Source organism: Pseudonaja textilis, chromosome 1 (genome assembly GCF_049901715.1).
Source record: "Pseudonaja textilis isolate UNSWEBS1 chromosome 1, rPseTex1.2, whole genome shotgun sequence".
Taxonomy (NCBI): Eukaryota; Metazoa; Chordata; class Lepidosauria; order Squamata; family Elapidae; genus Pseudonaja; species Pseudonaja textilis.
Genome location: NC_141990.1, coordinates 153,547,553 through 153,565,288, shown reverse-complemented (window position 1 = coordinate 153,565,288; position 17,736 = coordinate 153,547,553). Strand labels below are relative to the sequence as shown.

At 42.5% G+C, this 17,736-nt stretch overlaps 1 protein-coding gene across 1 annotated transcript in view; it reads right to left on the bottom strand.

The window, feature by feature from the left end:
• PELI1 (pellino E3 ubiquitin protein ligase 1) overlaps positions 1-16,576 on the bottom strand; it is a 72,172-nt gene extending 55,596 nt beyond the window's left edge. Inside the window, exon 1 of the mRNA XM_026712856.2 lies at positions 16,111-16,576. The gene's annotated coding sequence lies outside the window, so the exon portion shown is untranslated. The remainder of the gene's footprint in view (positions 1-16,110) is intronic.
• Between the last annotated feature and the right edge of the window lie 1,160 nt (positions 16,577-17,736).

Below are 17,736 nucleotides of genomic sequence, written 5' to 3'. Positions count from 1 at the left end.
AGCGATTGAGAATCATAATCAGCAGTTACAGGATGTTCCCTGGTCAGAACTGCATGTTGAAGACCTGCTGCAATTCCCTGGAGGATTGCCAGCTCCATCCAGGCCTTCATCCTCTCTGGAACTTCCTCTGGAAGAATGTCGTCCTGTCGAAGACCAGCAGCCGTTGGAGTGAATGTAGCTTCAGGAGCCCTTTGCATGGTCAGTGTCAGTGTTCCAGATAACTGGGCCTGTTGGCTCTGGGGAGCCAAGCTGCACCTGGATGAGAGGGAGAGATCTAGGGGAGAAGGAGGGTGGGAAGAGGTAGATGGACCTGGACTGAGGGGCGGAAAGTCCTGTGAGACACTGGGGAGGAGTCCCATGGAGGAGGAAGAGCGTTCCAGAAATTAAGCCCAGCCTAGACATGCAGAGACTGAAGCACCTCCCACTACTGGATGCTCTGAACAGCTCATGGGAGAAAAGCCCTTTCTCTGTCAATGAAGGCTTCCTGTTGTAGAATCCACTTGGCTCATGCCAGGATGTCCCTATGCTCTTAGTCAGGTTTCTGTCAGCAGTAAACTATTACTTTGGAATTGTTAACTGCTTTTCTGATAATGGGCAACTACACTAATAATTCCATGCTTGCGTGGTGAAAGGATTTGCTGATGACATCACCTGGGGGTTTGGGGTTCCTTTCATGTCTGTGAAGTTGCCCACCAAAGTGGTACCCATTTATCTACTCAAGGTTACCCACTTTCAAATTGCTGGGTTGGGAGGAGCTGGGGCGTGTGATAGGAGCTCATCCCACCCTGCAGCAGCAATGTGTCTCAAATGCGAGTGTGCCGATTGTCAGCCCAGCCCATGGTCCTTGTGGGTGACTATGAACACTAGATAAATGTAAAACATTGAACCCAGACCACCTATATTCTTAAACGGCTCACAACCACCACCATTCACTTGATGAACCCTCTTAGATTGTAATGCGACCTCTATGAACTGAAACTAATAATTCCTGGTGACTTTTGTTAGGTTATTCTGATTGGGTATTTAAGCAGGTTTCTGACAAATCCCTGAAGCTACAACATTGTCCAACAGGATTAGCTTCTACCATTAACTTACAATGCTTTCAGGAAGTATTCAGACCACTCCCCTTCCCTTTTGTCAATGTTGTTATGCTGCAGCCTGATTTTACATTTGTTGAAATTCATTTTTTCTCATTAATCTACACTCACAGAATTTTAGAAATGTCTTTGTATCCTTGCTTTGTACCCAAAGCAATCTGATTTTCTTTCTTCCAAAGAAGAATAATGAGGTTACATTTTGATGGTGGTCGACTTACCAATTCTGATGAATTAATCATGCCACCAGTTCCAAAGTAATAGATTTGGAAGCAGACAGGAGGTTCTTAGCTATATCTACCACAAATTCTGTTGTTTTGACATGTTTCTTGATATCATCTCTTGGGAGCTAATTGTCAACCAAAACTTTTGGGAGGAGATAATTTGAACATACCAATGGGACTCTGAAAAAAATAGCAGCATTCTTGAGTTCTCCTGTGCTCAATAGGCAAAGCACTTCTAATCTTTCTTGAACTACCAATTGTAAAAGTTAAGGGTATCTCTGGATAAGTATCACTAGCTATTCCATAGTTCCACAGGTAGAAGATACAATTTACTTTCCACTAAAGATGCCCTAGGCCATTCTCCTATGAGCTGCTCGGAGCATCCAGAGATGGGAGGTGCTTCAGTCTCTGCTTGCTTAGGCTGAGCTCGAATTGAGGAATGCTCCTCCTTCATCATGTGACTCTTCCAGGGCGTTCCCCAGTTTTTGCTCAGCCTCGTGCGAGACAGGCTGTTCTGCTCTTTGCTCCTTGGCCGAAGTAGGAAATATTGGATTCTCTTAACTCATTTCATTTCTTTATCTTACTCCAGCCATATTTAGGCCATTGCAATGGCAGATGGCAATACCTCGAGAGGACCTTCTTTGAAGGCAAAAGCCAAAACGCACCACTTGCGCAAGCAGGCTAAAGAGACCTCCAAAGCGGCCGAGAGGGATGCCCTAAGGCACAACAAGGCCCTGCAAAAGGAAATAGAAAGGAGATCTAAGAAAGCACCCACGGTGCCTCAGGTTCCTCCATCCTCCAGTCCCTCTACCTCTGCTCAACCTCCCCCCCAGATGTTTCCTTCTCCTCCAGGCGCAGCTTGCCACCTCAGGAACAACAGGCTCTGACTCCTGAAACATTGGCCAGAGGGGCTCCAGAGGCCACCTTCACCCCAACTGCTGCTGGTCTCCGCCAAGAGGAGTCTCTCCCTGAGGAGATCCCTGAGAAGATAAGATCCTGAATGGAGTTGGCTATTCGCCAAGGCATCGCTTCTGGCATCCAGCAAGCCATCAGGCCCAGTCTGTACCCAGTAGGCTCCAAACAGGAATCTCACTCTGTGAGATCCCTACCCAGGTCTGAACAATCTTTGGCTCAGGTGCCCTTACATAGGGAACCCCCCCTCCAAGGGTAGGAGGAGGAGATGGAAAAGGAGGAGGAGGAGGAGGAGGAAGGTGATCAGCCCATGGACCTTCACGACTTCGATCTGGGGTCCATACACTATAGCGAACCCCTATCAGATATGGATCCCCTAGAGGATGAACTATCCAAGGATGAGGGGCTCATCCCTGACCAGCCCGTTTTTATGGGCCTCTTTAAGCCGCAACTATTCAAATCCTTATTGTATAAAGCCAAAAATATCTCAGGTTTGAGTAAGCAACCCTCCTCAGCCCACCCCACCCCCTCTGGGGAGGGACCTGAAGACCTCATTTTTAACCAACCAGTGGTAGAGGCGGAAACTATTCCAGCTCCCCCTGTCCTTGCAGATCTGGTCCAAAAACAACTGGCATCTGTGGGGGACCCCCCAGCCCCCTCCAATCACGATAAAAAAAAATTCAATCTAGATCCGGATTTCTCTAATCTGTTGAACACCCCAGAGGTCGATGAGCCCATTGTGGGCCTGGCATCCTCCTCGACTCCTACTGAGGCCTTAGAAGCCCTAAAACCAGAGGAAAAGCGAGCCGAGCTGGCCCTGCGCAGGGCCCATCAGTCGGACGCATGGGCCATAAGATCGGCTACGGCCGCATCTTTCTTCACTAGGTCCTCTATTAGATGGTTGCACCAGCTTAGATAGCATGTCCCCGCCTCCAACACCAGGGCACACCAGGACATTGCTAAAATCACCGCCGCAGTGGAGTTTTCTGCGGACGCCACTTTTCACTCCATCAAATTTTCTGCCAGAGCAATTACATCACACGCCCAGGCCCGCCGCCTACTATGGCTCAGATACTGGCAGGTGGATTTTAAAAACAAAGCCAAGCTGGCCTCCTCTCCCTTAGTGGGGGGCAAGCTATTCGGCCCCTCCCTGGACCCCTTACTTATGGAGACCAGGAACAAAAAGAAATTCCTCCCTTTCCTCACCCGAAGGTCAGACTCCAGACAGCTGCAGCCCTTTCGGAGGGGTTCCTTTCGGCCCTCCTACCAGGCCCCTTTCTCTCCCAAATATCAGAGGCCCCCCTCTTTCAGACCGGACCAAACCCAGGATCGACCCGACTCGGGAGACAGGAGTAGAAGGGGTAGCCAATATAAAAGGCCTTTCCGGGAGCCCGGAAGCAGACCTTTTCGATGTTCCAGGTAGACATGACAACTCTATCCTCATTGGCGGACGTCTAAAGTCGTTTGCCAACATATGGGATTCTTTCACTTCCGACTCTTGGGTCAGGGACACCATTAGATTTGGCCTTTCCCTCGACTTCCACTCCACCCCCCCAAATTTCTTTATGTCATCCCCCCCTCCAAAGACCCAATTAAACGCAATCTGATGACTTCCGCCATCCAGCACCTGCTCAACATTAGGGCCATCCAGCCTGTTCAACCAAACCAACGAGGTCGGGGCTTTTATTCCCACCTCTTCATTGTTCCTAAAAACTCGGGGGGATGGCGGGCCATCTTAGATTTGAAGCGACTTAACCGCTTTTTAACCTACCGCAAGTTCAAAATGCACTCCCTTCAATCTATATTACTGGGGATCAGACAGGGGGACTTTCTCACATCCATAGACTTAACAGAAGCCTACCTCCATATCGCCATTCGGCCTTCCCACTCCAAATTCCTAAGGTTCTGTTACAGCACTTCGAGTACGTGGCCCTTCCCTTCGGACTGGCCTCCACCCCCAGGACCTTTACCAAGGTCCTGGCTGCCCTGGAGGCTCATATCAGAAATACCCCCATCCCGTCTCCAATGTTACCTTGATGATATTTTGATCCAATCATCATCTATCGATCAGGCAGTCAGGGACACCCAGGCAACTTTAGATTCCCTTCAAGATCATGGGTTCCTCATAAACTGGAAAAAGAGCCAGTTATTTCCCTCCACTCAGATAACCCACTTGGGGGCTATTATCAACACAGTGGAGAGTAAGGTTTACCTATCCTCAGAAAGACTCCTTAGTATTCAGAAATTGGTTAAAGAAATTAGGCATCGCAAGAAGGTGCCCTTATTGGAATTGTCAAAATTACTGGGGAAAATGATTTCCTGCATCTCTATTGTTCCCTGGGCCCGTCTCCACACCAGATCCCTACAGTGGTTCCTGCTCCCGTATCAGAGATCCGGAAGAAGCAATTCCAAGTCCCCAGTCAGGGTCCTGCCCAAGGTCCTCATGTCCCTCCTCTGGTGGACAAGACCACTCATCAACAAGGGCTACTTCTTCAAGGAACCTCAAAGGCTGACTATTACCACGGATGCCAGCCTATCCGGATGGGGTGCCCACTTCCAGTCTCTCTCATCCCAGGGGAGATGGACTCCAATAGAAAAATCGTGCAGTATAAACTGGCTGGAGCTTCACGCTGTTCTCCTGGCCCTGCGCAGCTTCCTCCCCCAGGTACGCGGGCAACACGTCCTCATTTTGACAGACAACATCACAGCCAAAGCACACATCAACAAGCAAGGGGGCACACATTCAATCCAGCTGATGAAGGAAGCCGAGCATCTCTGTCGCTGGGCAGAGACCAACATTCTGTCCATCAAGGCAGAGCACATATCAGGGCTATCAAACATCCAGGCAGAATGGTTGAGCAGGGCCACTATAGACCTCTCGGAGTGGCGCTTCCATCCATCCCTGTTTGCAGAGGCAACAAGGATATTCAGGCAACTGGTGATAGACCTGTTTGCCCCCCCCCTCAATACCCAGCTCCCCAGATTCCTTTCAAAATACCCGTCCCAAGGAGCGGAGAATCACAATGCACTCCGCTGCCCATGGCCCTCGGGGCTCCTCTATGCATTCCCTCCTCTGGCTCTGGTACCCAGGGTAATCCAAAAGTTCCTCCACGAAAAGGCGGAGTTGCTCCTGGTAGCTCCCTACTGGCCCAGATGGTCGTGGTTTACGGACCTCCGCACTCTCTCGGTGGCCACCCCCTGGTTTTCCTGGTGGCCATTACATCAGCCCGACATCTCAGAAATAGCAGCCCTGTCTGTAAGGCAAGACCTCTGTGTCTTTCACGCAGATAGGGTGATCCTCCGACCCGACCCCACCTTTCTGCCAAAGGTTAATTCGGCTTTCCACAGAGCCCAGGAGCTCATCCTCCCCAATTTTTGTCGCAATCCGTCGCAGGAAAGGGAACAACAATGGCACAAACTCAATGTAAGACGCGCCCTGCGTATTTACATCAAACGTACAAAGCCCTTCAGGAAGTCTGAGGCCCTATTTTTGTCTTTCCAACCCAAAACACTGGGTCACAGGGTGTCATCTTCTACCATAGGACGATGGATTAGGGCGGCCATAGCCAAATCGTATCTGTCCCAAGCCCTTCAAGTTCCTAAGGGCATAACAGCCCATTCAACCAGGAGCGCAGCCACCTCTGCGGCCTGGGCTACCCAGGCACCAATAATCGAAATATGCCGGGCTGCGACTTGGGCCTCACCTTCCCCCTTCATTCGGCACTATAAAATTGACGTGTTTGCCTCTGCGGAGGCTTCATTTGGCAGGCGGGTCCTGCAGCGTGTTCTTAGGGACCCTAGGGAGACTCAGGACCAGACGGAGTCCCCCCCTTAGGTCAGGCCAAGCTTTGGTATGTCCCATCTCTGGATGCTCCGAGCAGCTCATAGGAGAAGGGGCATTGGTACTTACCTGATACGCCCTTTCTATTTGAGCTGCAAGGAGCATCCAGCCCCACCCTAATTTCTGTCTGGTGGGGGCCTCTCTTCTCGGCCAAGGACCAAAATTATTTAGGTGATAGGGATAGGAGCAACCTTTTTTTCCTCTCGCCTTCGCAAAACTGGGGAACGCCCTGGAAGAGTCACATGATGAAGGAGGAGCACTCCTCAATTCGAGCTCAGCCTAAGCAAGCAGAGACTGAAGCACCTCCCATCTCTGGATGCTCCTCGCAGCTCAAATAGAAAGGGCGTATCAGGTAAGTACCAACGCCCCTTTTCTACTCTCCCTTGGCTATTTAGTAAATGGAGTATAAGAACTGAGCTCTGATATACATAATCATAGTAAAGAAACCTTCCTGTTGCCCCTTGGGATTCTGGAGACACAATAGTTGTTGGACTGTTGGACGTGTTCATTAACTCTAAGTGGAGTGTTTCACCTAGGCTGAAATTCACTTATACGGAACTAATTTATAGTCTTGCTTTCAATTATCTCCCCTACTCCCATTCTCTTCGATAAGTAGCTGTCTTGCCTGTTCAATAACCTTCCTTATTCTGATATACTTAGATGATCATACATTTGGTGTTTTATATTCAGCAATTCTGTCTTCAACTTTATACAGATCCCCTTATAATTAACATTATTTCTCCAGATTAAAACTCTTTATATCTTCAACTCAGGTTTTTATAGCCACATCAAGAGTCTTCTAAATGTAATACCAGTTAGAAAAAGATCCATATATTTTAATTATGGTTCATTTAAATAATCTCTTAAGTTTACTACATATATCTTCACTCACCATATTTTAGATATTAAAATACTTCAAAGGAATTTTTGAAATATTGATCTGGAACACAGCTTCTAAAAATACATTATGGTGTTTTGAACAACTTTCAACTTAACATCCATTTTGACTATGGTGGCATTTTCCAATAATTTCCCAGCAAAAATATCTTGTCACTATTAAAACTAAACAAATGCTTTTCCTTTAGTTTGTCCAAAGGCAAAAACAGTATTTATAAATTGTTTTTGTTCGTGATATCAGCTTATATACATTGAGCCAGCCTGCGACATTTCTCTGCCATGTTATTGACTATTCATTTTCATATGCACTGCAGAGAGTTCTGGAAACAAATTATATGTTTCTTGTTCTGGAGTTTGACTACATTTCACATTATTGCCTTCCAAATTTATTATCCTACTTTAAGAAGTTTTGTCAAGAACAAACTTTCTCTTTTGGCGGGGGGGAGTCAAGTGACTGGTTTGATAGATGAAAGGATTAATATAGATGTAATGTTTCTTGATCCCATTAAAGTATAAGGTTTTTCATGATAACAAGTTAGACAGTACAGTAATATAACACCAAAACGTCATTCATAAATGGCTTAGCATTGTTTTGGAGGACAGTACTATAATACATGAGGTCCCCCAAGGATCTATACTCATCTCAGTGCTATTTAACATCTTTATAAATGACCTAGAGAATGGAATAGAAGGTAAGGTCATCAGACTTATATATAATAATATTTTAAGGAATAAAAGCACAACTTAAAATGATCTTGACAAGGTTGCTCATTGGATAAAATGCAATACTGTAGAGTGCTCAACTGTGACAAATAAATGGTCCTGTATCTGAATAGAAAAAAACAACAACAGAACCACAGATTGAAAGGACCTGACTTGACAAGCAGTTTATGTGAGAAGGATTTAGGAAATCTAGTATATCACTTATCCTGAACAAGCAGTGTGATGCAACAATGAAAAAAGCTAATACAGTCTTGGGCTTCATTAACAAAACTACTAGGTTCGGAACATGGGAGCAAGAAGTCTAGTATACCTCATTATTACACCCAATTTTGGACACCAAACTTAATGTATGGTGACTGTTAAAATAACGGGGGGGGGGGGGGAACTGCCTAACCAGGGGTGGATTCTCCCTCATTGGAAGTTTTCAAATAAGTACAGGACATGTCAAGGTTGGTTTAGTGGATTCCTGCATTAAGTGGGTGATTAAACCAGATGTTTTACAAGAGCCATTTCTACCATTCTAAAGCAGGGGTCGCCAATCTTTTGGACCTCAGGGACCACCAAACTCATAATTTTAGATCCCATGGACCAGGGACCCTGGGAAAAAAAACCCAAAAGTCTGCAGGAAAATTCCCCACCCTGTTTTCCTACCGATTGATCATTCTTTATTTGGGATCACAGGATACCATCTCCAGCTCTGTTCTTATGGGTGGGGGGGGAGAGAGAGAAAGAGGTAGACTTTTGGTTTCCTGCAAGGAAAGTAGCAGAAGCAGCAGAAGTCTTTCTTTCTCTTGCCCAAACTCTGCCAGAAACGAGTCTTTGTGAGACTTGTCGCACCGGCGTAGCCTCTTGGAGCAGGATGCATCGCAGGGTCCCAAAGACTCACTTCTGGTGGAGTTTGGGGAAGATAAAGAAAGAGTTTTGCTGCTTTCCTTGCATGCAGCCAAAAGCAGAAGAAAGAGTGGAAAGAAGTAGCCTGGTGGCCAGGAGTGAGTGGGGCAAGTTCCCCCCCTCTGCCCTTTCCCCCTCCCCTCACTACTCGTGTTGTGCACAATGCAAGTCATGCAGGCCTTGTGGGCGGTACAGCCTTGTGTTCCCATGCAGCCTGGATTGCTTTGGGAGTACTTTGGGAGTGACATTTCTCTGTGGATCACCAAAATTTTCTCGCGGACCATCAGTGGTCCCTGGCCCACTGGTTGGCAAACACTGTTCTAAAGGATATTTTTAATCCTTAGAGCAGTGCCTTTCAATCTAAGACTAGAATTTACATGCCCCGAGAGAGATATGTTCTTCTCCCCCTTTTTCTATACCATTAAGGTTGTTTTACATTTTGTCTAAGAGGTAGGCTTGGTTTCTTCCTATATTGCACAGGTGTCAAACTTGTGACATCACGTTGTCATCATGTGACATATCACAACTTTTCCCCTTTGCTAAACCTGGGGTAGGCATGGCCAGAGTGTGATGCATTCGGGCTGCAGGCCGCGAGTTTGATACCCCTGCTGTATTGCATAAAGAGGCACCCAAAACCCCACAGTGGAAATGTAGACCATTCAGTAATACTAAATGAAGAATATAAAACTGAACAAGTTGTGACTTGAATGTTTTCAGTATGAATAATACAAATATGGTCCCAGCACCATTGAGTACAAGTGCAGATACTGTCTGCCAAGAACCAATAATAATATACTAAACTATGATATGAAGAACAAAGCAGGCCTACTTATTGTTTCCATATGAAGTATTTTTCTAAAAAAGATCACAAATACAAGATATTCTCCAAATGCATTACAACAGTAGAGCTATCTGCCAAGCTTTATGAAATGCTGTACATAATGGCTAACAAGTCTGATAAATGTAATGTTGAATAGCCACAGAGGTTTTAAAAAGCTATTAAAACTTACAAATTCACTGTTAGCCTAAATTGCATGAACAATATCTAACATGACCATGTGACACTATAGTAAATTTCTGTAGCCTAATGTCATTGAGATGCACAGCATTAGAATGCCCATTATTCCTAAGTCAGAATTCAGGCCAATGGATGAGTTTCAAGAAAAACAATATATTTAACAGGAAGCAGTTCTTCTAATCTAAACTGATTTATCAAACTGACTCTGACGCTGAACTGCTACTTGTGTTTTTCATGCAGATCATTTATTTATAAATATCAGTTTGTAAGAATTCAAATGCAGACAAGTAACATGGCTGAGCGGTACCATAAACTTTCTGTCCCAAGTAGTTATCCTCATTTTTTATATAGATATAGCACAATTAATCTTTTTTGTTTTCATGTGACCAGAGATGTCCATTTGGACTAAAGGGATGAAACTTTGTTAAATGCATTTTTAACTTTAACACAAAAGGAAAATAAAATGCCACAATCTGGGATTGCAGACTGCAAAGTGGAATTGAAAGCCAAGGACAGTTCATATTTAATGCCAACTACTATACACGCTTCTGAGGTTACTAGGCAAGGTTTAACAACATTTACCTTGATCTATAAAATACAGTATTCTGAAGCAGGCATTTAGTCACTAAAATTTCATCCTATATTCCAACATTTGTTAGAGGAAACACACAATCTCACATATCAGTTTAAAAGCAGGGAGGAACTGATGTTACAGCACATGATGAGAAATCAAAGATACATTTTTAGAATTAACAACATGCTCCAAGTGATTTAGTACTGAAGTACAGAAGGCTATGGCTTGTTTTGAAAGGAAATCGATTCTTTTTTAGTAAGCCCACATATGGGATGCTTTTTTAACCACATGCCAAATGTTTAGTACAGCTATGTGCTATTTCAACATGCTTTCTCCTAAGACTGAACATATATTCATATTTTAATTTATATTGATAACTAAGTTTGAAATAATTGCAGCTTTTCAATCCGAGCTCATTCCATTAGTTTCACAAATGAAGATTTAAGTCAACTGTACTGTAAACATTACATTCATGACAATAGTTGACAATTTGAAAACGTTATACCTGGTGTTGGACCAATTGTAGCTCATTCACACATGTAATCTCTCAATACTGCAGATCAAACAAGAAATAGTGGAATCACTTTAGTGTATTTGCATAATCCAAACTAAGCAATCAGATTTTAATACTGTCTGAATGTGGGAGGTAAAGAAGGCAGACTCTCCAGCTTGCTGGCCTGCTTCACCTGTCAGCAATAAAAATCTTCAAAGAGGAAAGGAGATGTATCCCGACATATGCAAATCAACTGAATATTTGTATCTTATCATACAATCAAAACTCACTGACTGGATAAACAACTGAAATGCCTCATGCATCTCAGACTGTATAGAAAACTTCCATGTTTTCCAACTCTTCAATTCTAAAAATATTTCATGAATATTTTCCAAAATGTAGAAAATGATAGAAAACTTAGGAAACACAGAAAATTATAATCACTTAAGTTGTATGGATACTAATTTCATTTTAAAGATTCACCTGTTCAACAATATCTTTATATAGAACTAAGAGCCTTGGTCTGAACACATTTTATATTGATGCTTATACCATAATCCTAAAAACCACAGCTTATAAAATCAACATTAAGAATATTCACAAAATGAAAGGTCTTTTTTTTAATATATCAATTACCATAAGTTCCTTATCAGCATATGTTTATGCTACTGAATTAGATCTTGAGTTCCAGATGTTGATCGTTGAGATCTAACACATCACTCTGAACTGTGTTTGAGTATTAATGTACTCAGTTATTCAAAATAGTAGCAAATGTTTCATTTCCCTATTTAGGAAAGTAGCAAACAACTTTACTATTTCCTGAACAAACACTTTTTCATTTAATGTTCTTTTCCACTCCCACACTCCAAAAGCAAGAACAAAATTAATATAAGTGATCAAATAGCGATTACTTTAAAATGCTTGGACTATCCGAACCCTGTCTAATGCAGTCTTCCCAATCTGTTTCTCCCCATAGGTCTTGAAATTTTGATTTCTAGGGTTCCATCCTCCTGGCCAGCAAAGGTATAGAAGGCAACGGAACATGAAAAGTCTTAGCTTGCATCTATCAAGCTGTCAGAAAAGATAGGTGAAGTTTAAGTAACTCACAAATTCAGTGACAGTTCAGAATATTGTGACATGGGTATTGAGACTGAATATAGAAGGCAACTTATCTAATGAAATATAAGATAAGACAAGTGAATCAAAAGAAAGTGTGTGAGCTTTCTTCTCTTACAGATATTACTTTTCAGCATTTAATGTTACTTGTCACATCAATACTTCGTTATCATTTCTGTTTTGGGAGGTATTTGTACATTTAGAAACTGTGGAATAGGCATGTTAGAAATCAGCTAGGTGAATTGCTGATGTTCCTCAAAACAGAGTAATTACTATGCTGGTCATTGACCAAAATAAAGGAATGTGTGTAAACATTATGGCTTCAAGTACCAGGCAAATAGTGCTATTTTTAGTGTTGACAAACACAAATGATCTAGTGTGGGAATATATGCATTTCCAGGATAAAATGATTGGCTTTTGTTTTTCAACATGCAGTAGTGAAACATAAGGAGCAGAAATCAGAGCATTCAAGGGCAATTATATATACGGTATTAATTAGCTAGGCAAGCTAAATATTGTAGAATAAAAACTACCAATAAAACATATCAGGAGTCTAGATATTACTGGTGAAACATAAGCTGATCTTATAGAGTGAGCCTATAACACTGATTAAAGAAAATTGAGAATTCCCTCCATTCCAGATGAACAATGTGTAGGTTTCATAGCAAAAATAAGGAATGGCTTGCACATATCCTTTTCTGGATGTGTTTTCAACTTCCCATTCTAGTCCAAAACCCTTGAATTTTCTGGTGATCTCCCATTCAACACTAACCAGGCCTGATCTTGTTTAACTCTTGGTTTTAAAGCAGGCCAGATACTACTGTCTGATTGGGACATCACTGGTTGTATAATATAATTCACCTTTTAACTCCTCAAGCAATATGAATAACTATGATAAATAACTAAGTTTATTAAAGAACAAAACAAGTTTTAAATAAAGCAATGGTAAATTTGCCAAATGTTTCCTTTACCAAAGCCTCTGAATATTGCTCTTTTCTTTTCCTTTTTTTGATATTGAATCAATCATCCAAAAGTTGCATTAAAAAATCAATATTGAAGGCCATTTATACTTTGTTATAGCATTTTTGTAGGTCTTGTAATCCTGCATTAAATGGACAATTTATGAAGTCAAACTGACTTCACTGAAATTTTGGCATCTTAACTGGATAATATTTAATAAAATGTAACTATTAACACTTATAATATAGAAGCAGCCATGGTGGCACAGTGGTTAGAATGCAATATTGCAGGTTAAGTATGCCCACTGCTGGGAGTTCAGTTGAGATGGGGCTCAAGGTTGACTCAGCCTTCCATCCTTCCAAGGTTGGTAAAATGAGGACCCAGATTGTTGGGGGCAATATGCTGACTCTGTAAACTGCTCAGAGAGAGCTGTAAAGCGGTATATAAGTCTAAGTGCTATTGGTATTATAGATACAGTAGAATTTTTAAGTAGTGAACTAAAAACATATGATCAACATAAGCAGATGTTATGGATTAACATAGGGCTGTCTTTATTTGCATTATAATATGATAAATATGCATACTTTTGTTTAGGAAACATCTTTAGACAAATCTGATCTATATTCTTGAAAAAATAGTCCACAAAACATAAAGTCCTTTTATATGCATTATCAGTATTATAATTCTTGCACACTTTGCTTTATATGTAGATAGGGGAAAATAATAGGAAGTAATGTTTGTTTTAGCACAGCAAGTTGAATAACTAATATCTTCTTATGCATATTGTTAATCTAGTATGTGGGATCTTCTAAGGTTTGCATACAATCAAGAAATCCTATGTTTACATGCCAATTTAAAACTTTGTGGTCAATGTTATCAACTGTTTTGATGACATTTATTTATACAATTTATATGGCTGCCACACTCATGAAATGTAACTCTGTGTAGCTAACAGGAATCAAAACAAGACTAAATTAACTGATGCTCGTTTTTCTTTTCTGCTGGGTAAAGATTTCTGTTGCTGAAATAAATTCCTGGAAATATAATCCCTATGTTATACCCAGCTTTGATCAATCAAATGGAACACATTTCCTTATTTATATAACTAGCATTCAGTACATGGATTACAAGAGAATCCTGCATCATATGATCTACACTCTTAGTCTGCCAATACTGCAACCAATTTCAACCTTACTGAGCTTAAAATGCTAGTGTTTTCACAACAAATGCTCTAATTCAAACATGGTTCCCTATGCAGTCTCCAGTCATGTTTCTAGTTCCTTAAGACCAATGAATACAATCAGAATTCTTCTCAATTTAAGCCAAACATGAAAGGGAAAAGATGTAGAATTGTGTTATCAGTGCTAGGCTTCCAGTGATAATGTGTATTTTAAGAAATTTTTATATGAAAAGGGTAGGTCCTGCAGCTAAGCAGTATCATTGTATTTTCTGTGTGTAAATATTATGACTAAAGAAAATATTCCTTTTTCAGTCTGGATTGAAAAGCAATGCACAGCAATAGCGAAAAACACACTGAAATTTCTAAGTTGCTTTTTTTATGGTCTTCACTTCAGATACCCTGAAGTGCCAAATTGCAGAATCTAATTTACTAACAGACTGATTTCAAAAGTCACTAATTCAACCACCCCAAAGAAAACATGTAAGTTACTTCTGCTATGAAATAATTTAACCAACGTTATTACCAAAATAACTGAAGAAGTTAACCTTAAAATGTCAATATTTTCTTCATATTCCTTAATTTAAAATATTAGGAGCTACTTAAAACCCAGGCTGCATTACTTTAACCACTACTTTTAAAATAAATCAAATTTTAGAGAAATATTTTTAGCATTAGCTTTCAAGTGAGCAGAGAAATATTAATATGAAATGAGATTATGACATCTCAAGTATCCATAAATTACAACAAGATCTTTGGAGAGAGCAAGTCAGCCAAATGTAACACATACCAAATACAAAACAAGACTTAAAGCAGCAGCACAGAATACATTGTGTTTATGTTTATGAGATGCAAATTAAAGTTAAAGAAACAGATTTCTTGCTCCTTCCTTCCTGTAGAAATTCAACATAAACATTAAGCTAAACCTATTACTGCACAACTCAGAAAATTGTTGGTAGGAAATTGAGAAAATTACTACAGTGTCACAAAGATTGCAAAAAGTAACCAGCTAACCAGCAGCCAAGACAAAACAGGCTGTCTGTAAACAATACACTTCATTGGAAAGTATACCATTACATGCATCTATCTACTCGTGGAAATTCTCTATGCTTTACAATGAATAACTGCAGATTTTAAAAACCCAAACAACACAAAATTAAGACATAATTTTGGCAGTTACCATCCTCAAAGGTATTCTTTAAGGAAAAGTTGGTCTCTTTGGAGGCTGAAATGATTTAATACTGAAAGTAAAAAAAAAAGACCCTCAACCTCAATCTTCCATTTAAAAAAAGGCAGAAAAAGCTAATAATTACTAATATTGCCTGCAGTAATTTAGCCATTTGAAGCTGAAGGCTTTTGAGAAAATTAGCTAAATTAGAAAAATAGAGATTTCTTACAAACCCAGATTAGGAATATTCTACGGAAGATAAAGGGCAGTGAAAATAAAAATCACAAAACAAAAGGACAAAGATCACATTATTTGAAAAATGTATTTCTTTGTGAATGGTTCAAAAGGACGGTGGAAAAGATTAACCAGAACGCCGAAGAAAATCAAGCTGTTGTTATACATCAGCACAAAGGAGTCGGATTCCTTTGTTTTACCCCTTTTAGCATCAGTTAACGTTTCGGCCTGCTCGCTTACCTCGGGCAAATTAGGGAACGTATTCAGAGAGTTTCAAAGAAGCACGTATCTTTCATGACCTTTCACACGTTGCTAAGGCACCAAAAAGAAAGAAAGAAAGAAAGATTTCCCAGCCGAAAGGCTCCCTGACAAAGCCTTCCCAGACCATACACACACACACACACACACACACAAACACACAAGCCTTTTTGGGGGTAAAGGAAGATGAAGACAGGATGTGGAAATATCCACCTCGAGACGCCTGAGCAATTTCCTTTTTTGAGAAAGAGGACAAAGAACATGCAAACGCAAAGCCTACAACAGAAACACAACATGAGGCGAAAAACAAACGCGCGCGCGAGTGTGTTCGTGTGTGTGTGTGTGTGTGTGTGTGTGTGTGTGTGTGTGAAGGGGGGGCGGTTGTTGGACAAGGAAGGAGAAAACGGCGGCGGGGGGGGGGCGAATTCTTCCTGCTCTAAAATTTCCTCTCGCTTCCCCCTCCCCAGCTATTTCTACCCACCCCCATCTTCAGCCTCCCCCCCACCTCAGTCAAACCGATATGTTCTTACCTTGTACGGACTGAGAGCCGGGATAGTGACCCGGTATGAACTGGTGGCGTCCCTCTGTTCTCCCCTTCCTCCTCTTCTACAGCAGGTAGACAAGACCCCGCCGCTGCTCCTCGCAGAACGGCAAAGGAAGAACCAAAAAAAGGGGGGGGGGCTGTAATAAATCAATCACCTCCAGGAAAAACAAACCCTCACCCAAAATGCCAGGCAGGCAGGGCGGGAGAGCGATTCCGCAGCGGAGCTTTCAAGTAATCCTGCCAGCGCCGCCGCTGCCGCCGCCGCCGCCGCGCGCCTGCAAACCCGGGAAGGGGATGTGGTGAGGGGTTTGGGGGGGGGGGACACGCAAGGGAACAAAGTAGCCCGTCTCCTTTGTGGCTGGGAACGAGGCGGAAGGAGCACAATTCCCCGACCAACCAACCTCGACTCTAGAACTAGCCCTCTGGGTCAGCTGTAGCTCCGCCACCACATATACATAAAAGGGGGCGGGGGGGCATGGTGACCTCTTAAAAACGCACCGCCCTCTGAAGGAGTCTGGGAAGTGTAGTTCTTCGGGCTGGATAGAGGCGCCAAGCGCGAACGGTTATTAACGCCGGCGTGGCGGGCGCCTTTAAAACGTGAACGTCGCGATTGTGTTAAAACGAGCTGGCTTGGCTCAGATGCTAGTATAAACTAAAGCAAAGGGGAGGCAACATTTTGCTTCACAAGATGCTAGTATAAACTAAAGCAAACGAGCTGGCTTGGCTCAGATGCTAGTATAAACTAAAGCAAAAGGGAGGCAACATTTTGCTTCACAAGGCGATTCAACTGCAAAATATTAATTATAAGGCTCACAAAACCTTAGGGTGCAATGAAGCGAAATGCTGAATGCGCAGCATTGTTCCTCCACCCATGATTTACCTTTTTTTTTTTCAGGGATGGTTGTTCAAAGAGAGTTTGCGGTACAGGTAGTCCTCGACTTACAACAGTTCATTTAGTTACAGCAGCCCTGAAAAAAGTGACTTATGACCATTTCTCACAGTTACGATCTTTGCAGCATCCCCATGCTCATGTGATTTATATTCAAATCAGTGGTGGGATTCAAAAAAATTTACTATCCCAGTTTTGTGGGCGTGGTGTGGCTTGGTGGGCATGGCAGGGGAAGGATACTGCAAAATCCCCATTCCCTCCCCTCCCCACTAACCTGTTTTCCAGCTCCGTTCTCCTGTGCAGGGCAACCAAAGAAGTCCCAGCCGATCATCTGGGACTTGGGAGGCAGAGAATAGATGGGGGTGGGGCCAGTCAGGTGGTATTTGCTGGTTCTCTGAACTACTCAAAATTTCCACTACCGGAAATTTCTCTAGAACTGGTCAGAACCTGTTGAATACCACCTGTCATGCCCTTGGTAGAGTTGGACTCTGAGGGAGAGGAGGAACAGCCGACAGGGAGTGGAGGTGTGGCTCCAGAAGTTGTAGAGGAGGCTGGGGAAGGGCAGAGGTCAGCTGGGCAGTCAGAGGAAGAACCAGGCCCATCCCTTCTGCATCCTAGGACAAGCAGGGAGGAACAGAGAAGGCAATAACTTGGCTTACCAGAGAGGAAGCAGCGATGATACTCCTCATTGGTTGCAGCTGGGGAGAATAGTACATAAGAGAG